An 8,109-nucleotide genomic window follows, 5' to 3' on the forward strand; every position below is an offset into this window, starting at 1 on the left:
TGTAGGGTATGAATCAATCAATAGATGGCACTGTTTCCCAGGACTCTGCCCTCAACTGTCTCTCTCTCTCTCTCTCTCTCTCTCTCTCTCTCTCTCTCTCTCTCTCTCTCTCTCAGCACTCCTGGGAGTCTATAGTTGCTCAGTGTAAAACCCACTTTTGTAAAATTTCGAGCAGACTCCTCGGCTAAAGTAGAACCAGTATTAAACTATAACTGTGGATTAGATGACGGTTTGCGTCGAGGCAGCCATATTAAATTCATAAATTTACATGCACTAAAATGCTTTTGTAGCATGGCGACAAGAACTGTGCTAAATGTCGGCGTAGCCAGGTTTCTACACATATTTGTTTTCTGCGTAGTCCATGCATCATTTTGCGTGCAGCACTCACATGCTGCAATTCACAGCCACGTCGACTGTGGATGTATGGCCAGGTGTGTGTATATATATATATATATATAGATGTGTATATATATATATATATATAGCCACAAAACCCACTTAAACTGTTTTCCCATTTCAACAGTGTCACCTTTCATTATGCACAGCTCCACATTCAAAGCAGTCAGCCAGGAAAACAACAGGTCTGCTGTCACCGCCAGTAGTGTATTTATTTTCTTTCTTGAGCTTACATTCGAGAGTCTGTTTTTAACAAGTTAGAATAGACAGAGGTTGTAGCAATATTAAAGTTCTTTTAAAGTTTACCTTCCTGCAAAAGCTAGAAACTATTTTACGTGAGAGATTTCGACTCTTGTGTTTGGCCTGAGTTCTTCTTCCTCTCTTGACAGACCATTCTCAAACTTACAGAGATTATTATAGTACGACTTTGTTTTGATTGAACATTAGTGTGAGCAGCTCTGGATGTTTGCGGGTTTAAAAAAGGTGCCTCTGTGTTTTCTGTTGAATTCTAAGCAGCATTTCCATCCATGACCCTTTTATAGATCCAGCTGCAGAGGATTGACGGTTGCAAAGACATCTAGCTTGAAACTCCCTTAAGCGGTGAGCCTAATTGAGCTCTGCGCCGTGTTGTTTGATTAATTATAACATTGATCACAGAATGCAAAGGTGTGGCGAGAGAGACAGAGTGAAGCATGATTGATGAGTCAGTGTGATACCAGGGAAAATGGCTTGAGCTCATCATATTCTCTTTTAAACCTTGAAGCCCACCAGCTGCTTCTTGCCTCAAGAGCACAACGTGTATTTGTTGTCCTTTCGTTGCTCGCCGTTTGAAATACAACAACAGTGGGGGTTTCAAATAACGCAACGGCCACTTGGTTCATGTGGGGCTACCTTCTTCGCGGAAGTTACACCTGGAGCACGAGACAGTCGCAGCTGTTGCTAGGTAACAGGTCTTCTGGTTGTCTCTAACCCTGAGCTTCAAGCGACCCATGCATTGCGCGGTGAGTCATTCCCTACAGTGAACAGTATAGAGTAGAAATTGTATGGTTGTGCACGTGTGGGTGTTCTCTGTGCTTTTTACTTGAGGTAAAAGTGAACAACAATACTCCCAGGACTAAATTCAATTCAGTTCAATTTTACTTATATAGCGTCAAATACAATCCAATTGTCTCAAGATGCTTTACAGAGCCAAGAGCCCCAAGCCCTTTTCCTAATCAATTCTCACGTCTTGAGCAGTTCACCTTACAAAGCTGATACGGGAAATGTGCTAAACTGCAACATTAGCATGCGTTTAAAGCTGCATTTTGGTCAGTTTACGTCCAAATGTCTTTTTCTTCTGTTCCCATTTTGCTTTCCACCGACTCCTTGGAGAAATATGTGACTTTTTTTTTCTGATAATTGGTGCTGACAAGTAGCATATAGTGAGTTTATAAGAAAATAACTCTGATGAAAGAGGTAAAAGGAATTGGGCCATAAAATCAAAGACAATATGGTGAAAACTGCTCTAAGAAGCAGAGGGGGTGATCATTCTCCGTGAGTGTGTCAGTAAGCTATTGTCACTGGTAATCAGTTTGAATAGAAACATTTGGTTAATAATGGTTTAATGTGCGTACTTATAAGGAAAAAGTTTTACGTTGCTTTTATCTTTCAAAAATGGTTCTTACCGTTTGTGAAGTGCACCACAAGTGTAAAAAAGGATATATAATCTGTGCCAAAGCACAGTGTGATGAGCAGATACTGGCTCTTGTTTTCCCGACGAGTGCTTTTCTCTTCTAGTCAAATGAATGGTTTATGATGGTAGAGACGACAGCACGGAAATCTGCCCAAATGCCTCTCCGGCTCTGCTCAGTAGTGTTGTTTTCCTCTCCTCATCGGTTCCAGCCATCTGTTGCTCTTTTCATATCTGTCCGTCCCATTTTGGCCCCAGAACCTCGCATGTTTTATACATTTCAAATGCTGTTCGCCATAATCACGCAGTTTCAAAGCAACGCCGGCATTTTAGGAAGTAATGAAACAGAATTTAACATCGCACATGGTAACAAGAAACACATACAGAATAGTTTTATTCCCACTTCTTAAAGTGGTACACAGTCTGGGAAAAAAAAAACAAAAAAAATCCTGTTTTACTTCAGTTCATAAAAACTGTTTACAGGGAGATCTGTCGATTATCAAAGATTACTGCTGGAAAGACACTGCCATAGCTTTTATGATTTCACATCAAAGCAAGGTGCAGCTAGGACCTTGGATCCGCGTCTCTCCCTTGGTTGTTTGCACATTAATTCAGACATTTCTGATCAGGATCTTTGTCCTAGAGGAGATTCAGAATCGCTGCCCTCATGCGAAGGTTTCACTTGCCCCTTCTTCCTTATCTGTGTGAACGGTGACCTAGTATTTGTTTGTATGCGTAGTTGAGCGGCTCTGGTGTTTCTGAAATGCAGAACTGAAAGGTCTTTAGTCCATTTTTATCAATGAAGGGAAGGCCACGTGCAAGTGCATGAGACACTTCTCTGTTGTAATGCAATATGGCCCCACAGAGACACAAACTTGAAACTATTATTTTCAACAAAAAATAGACAGTGCACTGTTTCAATTTATTGCAGGGCTCTTAAGGGATCGCATTTATCTTAGGCAAGTGTACCAATCAAACTGGCAACTGAGTGGGCTGCGTATTGCATGTGTTTGTGTCCTGAAAGAAAACTGTATTGCTTTTTTTTCCTGTGGAGGAGTTTTTCTAACAACAACAAGCTTTTCCTAATCCTAATGAAGGGTCTAAAATAAAGGATATGCACAGGTTGTAAAACCATTTGTGATGTTGGCCAGATGTAACAAGACGTGACTTGAGCAAATGAGGAAATATGCTATTTTGTCATTTGGATGAAGTGACCCTGGCAGCTGCACAGTAGCAGGGGTTTACATGAGACACATAAGGTGATCTAGAGGACTGCTGCTGATTTATCTCGGTCGACTGGGACACTGTTGTGGTGCTACAGTTTGGCACAGCTGCTCTCGTAAAATGTTTTGATACCCCCAGTAAGAGTTGGGCGTTTTACTGTGATTAAATCCCCCAGGCCTGTTTGCAGTAAAAAAATCCCTCCCGCCCGCTTTCTCCTGCTCCAGCTCACTCCGCCGCCTCCCACACCATCTACTGTTTGCTTCTGCCTCCCTCATCGTTCTCCTTCTCTCCCCCTCGCTCTCTACCTCTGTTGACCCACACACAGGGAGACACGGGTCGCCAAGTTCAAGGCTGCGCATTTACTACAACTGTCTGTTTGAAGCTCTTGTAACTGCCTTTGACTGAAGTCGCTACACTTAATTGTGAACGGGTTTTTATGTCAAACGGCGTGTCTGCGTTATTAGATTTATTCATCACTTTTGCAGAGGAGCACTGGCGACATCTGATCCCCTCTGTCCATAATTTTCAGCTTGATTGGTTCACAATTTTCCTTTGTACTTTCAGGCACCACAGCAACAAAAAACATGGATTTTACTTTCCACCAGGCCTGTCTCGACCCGGAGACATGAACTTTTAGTTTCACGTGTTAGTAATCCAAATATGCAGACTGCATGAGCTGTGATTGGTCCGCTTGGTAGTAGCGTGTTTCCGCTTTAGTATTTCCAGCTGCTTCTCCATCTTTTTGATTGTTTTGGATCGATAAAGATGGAACACATCAAGAAAAGGTTAACTGAGGAGGTTCAGAGATACAAACATTTGTATGATTTGTCTTGGGCAACATTTCGGCTAAAGTTTCAGTCGCCATTGTTGAAAGTGAAGCAGGAAGTGGAAACAAAAATGAACCCGACTGGCAAAAAAGACACAGCACCGACTGGCATTTAGGTGGGTTTAGGTACGTGAGTAGGCTACGCCGTCTATGTCCCGCAGAGGCATAAACTGTGTTTAACGGAAAGAGTGCTGGCAATTTTGGTGACCTCATGTCCTTTCCCTGAACACAACCATTAGACCACTTTTTGCTCACTGTGGGATATTTCTCTCATTTATGGTTCAATGGCTGGCTAGCTGGGGAGACTGGCATTGGAGCAGACCTGCTCCCTGACTGCTCCCTTGTTTCTTTCAAACAGCCTGAAAACCCTGTTTTTAAAATATAAATATAGCAGCCCAATTGACAGATGAACTGTACACATATGAGCAGAAATCTGTCACCCCTCATTACCCAATTCTTTTGTCAATTTGCCAGTGTATAAGCTTTGCTTCAGAGGTGACACAGCCTATATCCTGCTCAGTCTCAGACATTACATTTGTTCTCTGCGGAAGCATCAGTTTCACGATGCCAGAATGTCGGGAAAAAAAACGTCTGACCTGTTTTTTTTTTTTTGTTTTTTTTTCTGGACTCATACTATCTGTACCCGTTTCCCTTCACTCACTCTACAGCCGCACGACTGACTCCGTTTAGCCCACTTTTGTCCTTTGACGATGACTGATTGTTAACCAAATGCCCTAATTGTTTAATTAGGTTGGGGCCAGAGAGCTGTGACAGCTGCGGAGTGATTCATGTATGCTGCATTTTCAGCAGCAGTAATGGGTGGTTGGCAGGCAGGCGGGCAGGAGGGGGGGAGGGGGGTGCAAGGAATGATGCGGCCTTTGGCAGGAGAGCTGGCATCTGTCACCCATGTCAGCATAATGGGAGTGAAAAAGGCAGTCCGAAAATGCTGCCAGGTAACCCGTAGCCTTCCATTTTTCACAGCGTTTGGGTTGAAACGGCTTAAAACAGAGCTCTTCAGATTTTCAGTGAGTCACATTGCGCTTGTGACCGTCATAAAGTCACAATTTGTAATAAAAGTTTCTAAACCATTCAGTCTTCTGTTGTCTACAAGTCAATTTCCAGACTTGAATATTTCGATCCCACATAAAACAATTCTTCTACTGCTCCACGGTTGCATTGATTTAACCGCCCGACCGTGTGTACGAATGAAACAATTAAGTCCAGTGACAGAAAAACTAATTGACAGCCATTCTGATAAGCCTGTGCACAGATTTATTATCATTTTAATTTACTTTTAATGACGCTGGGGTTTGAACAAAACACGCATTATGAAGGTGGCACTTTCCTCTCTGACGGGCATTTCTCTGTATCTCCTGATTTTTTATTAATTGCAAACATAATCAGGAGATTAACACACAGATGGACGCTGTGTCTCATTTTGCAATGTGAATTCCATACAGCATAATGCACCTTTTATTTTTACAGTGATCTTGGGTCTGTCCGAGGCAGCAAAAGTAAAAGTCACATGCTTCCCCAGAGCACCATAAGCAGACTGTGTGTAGCGCGTGTTGAAATAAATATTAATAGACAGGCAAGAGCGCTGGCTTGAATATTTCAAATCAGGGAGGTTGTATGGTGTGACTGAGTCCAAGCCTGTGTGCTGTGGTCCATTAGCGCTGTGTTCTCCACTACAACCATCCCTAGGGCAGAGGCACCAAGCGGAGGACAGAACTGTCTTCACAATCCATGCCAGCAGTTTCCTCACAGCTGACTTTCCCAAGGACGGGGTTACTCTTGGAGCAAATATCGAAAGGCTCGGTATCAATGGTTTTAGAGTCATTCTTTGTCTGGTGTGCTTCACAGCTATAGGATACACTCAGCAGACCAACAGACACACATTGTTTTATAGATTGTCTAAATTTTGATAACCGGTGGGAAAACTGAGGCGCAAATATTTTTTGGAAAAGTTGGATTTCAAGATCAGGTTTGCTATAGATCGGAAATGTGGGCTGAGTGTCATGTATAACTAATGAAAACAGTGTTAGGTGGCAGAAAAAATACACTGATGTCTTTTTCTCAAAGCTCTGCAACAAGCTAAACATCACACGCATACACCGATCAGGCATAACATTATGACTACCGTCCTAATATTGTGTAGGCCTCCCTTGTGCCTCCAAAACAGTTGTGACTCATCAAAGAATGGACATGGGCCTTCTGAGGGTGTCCTGTGGTGTCTGGCAACAGAATGGTGTTAGTGGGGGCCTTTGGGGCCTATGGGTTGAGGGGAGAGGCCTATGTGGATCAGGCTTGTTCCAGTGCATCCCAGAAATACTTGATCAGTTTGGGATCTAGTGAATTTGGAGGCCAGTCCAACACCTTGTGCTGTTTTTCATGTTTTCATGTTCATGTTTGAGTTGTTCCTAAACTGTTTTTGTGTGTGTGCCTGTGTCAGGCTGCATCCTGCTGGGGATGGCTGCTGTCATCGAGGAGTGTCATTGCTATGGGGTGGGGTCGTCTGGTCTGGTCTACTGGTGGTACACGTCTAAGTAACATCCACATGAATGCCAGGTACAAAAGTTTCCCAACAGAACGTTGTATTGTCACAAGATGGTCAATGTTATTTACTTCTACTGTCAGTGGTCATAATGTTGTGGCTGATTTGATTTTGGTAATGGTAAATTTGGTAAAGATTCTTTTCAGACATTGAAGTGTTATGTTTATAAAGAGAGACATTTTTGGAAACTACAATTTGAACCTGTAGTTGAGTAGCACAGGTGTAGTCTATCTGTAATGTAGCTGACTTTTTGTGAAAAGTGAAAAAAAAAAAACACAAGTTAACTGATTCTTCTCCAGTAATTTTCAATAAAGGTAAAAAAAAAACTACAGCTTCATTTTGTGTGTGGCAGCAAACTGAAATTTTCAGCAAGATACTATTAATTTTACAGTGACATCGGTGCAACTGTGTAGCTCGTTCTTTACTGTGTTTTGACAGGAAAATCTTTAAGAGTGTATCCCATATGGCTTTTGGAGAGACACGGGGTACACGCTGGACAGGTCGCCAGTCCATCACAGGGCCAGCAGACCTATGGCCAATTTAGCATCACCCATCAAGCCACCAAGCATGTATACGGAATGATACAAAGGCACAGGGAGGGCATGCAAACTTCATATACAGAAAACCTACACTGAGCCTAGTGACTGGTGGGTATTATTGAATTTGATATAATTAAGTTGAGTCCTTACAGTACTCTGTTAATATAATATTGCTCTTTCATAAAGCTGTGGGAGTTAATTAAAATGGTCAAAAGGCATCCTGTCTTTTAGTCTGGCATTATGTTCCAAACTACACTTCCCATAATGCATCACACTTTTGTTAAAACTCCACCTCCTATGTCTGTACTATGTTTTACTGACCCACAGAAGATGTTATACTCTTTTCTTATTCACTTTGGACTGAGTGACGTCCGTCAGTCATTGCCAAATTGAATTGTCGGGCCACTGCTTCAGTTTGCTTGTGGTGGAAAGTTGAAAAAAGAAAAACTTTCCTCACAGCAGCACAGGTTCCAGCCAATCAAATTATGCCTATGAAACCATTCTAGCTCATCGAATAAACCATCACAGTGTGCCACTTAGGATATTTGATGCATTAGCAAAGACAACTCTCAAATGATAGCGAACAATAGCCCAATGTAAATGATAAATGTAAATGAATTTTTTTTTTCTCCCCCCCAGGAAACAGGAGCAAATAGTATACAACAAACCAGGGCTGTTGTCATCAGGATGACCCCTTAAACGAACTTGACATTAAATTAAATGTCATTATTATATTATTAAGGCAACCGGGGACATATGTGAACTCAAAAATGAAAGCGCATTTCCCTTTAGCTTTATAATTTCCCTCATATGTGTGTGCTGGTTCATTAAAAATGAGAATGCAAATTGGATTATTGCATTTCCATTTTCTATACACGTGTGTGCTTTCTAAGAAATAGAA

The sequence above is a fragment of the Chelon labrosus genome, assembly GCF_963514085.1.
Source record: "Chelon labrosus genome assembly, chromosome: 2".
In the NCBI taxonomy this organism is placed as follows: Eukaryota; Metazoa; Chordata; class Actinopteri; order Mugiliformes; family Mugilidae; genus Chelon; species Chelon labrosus.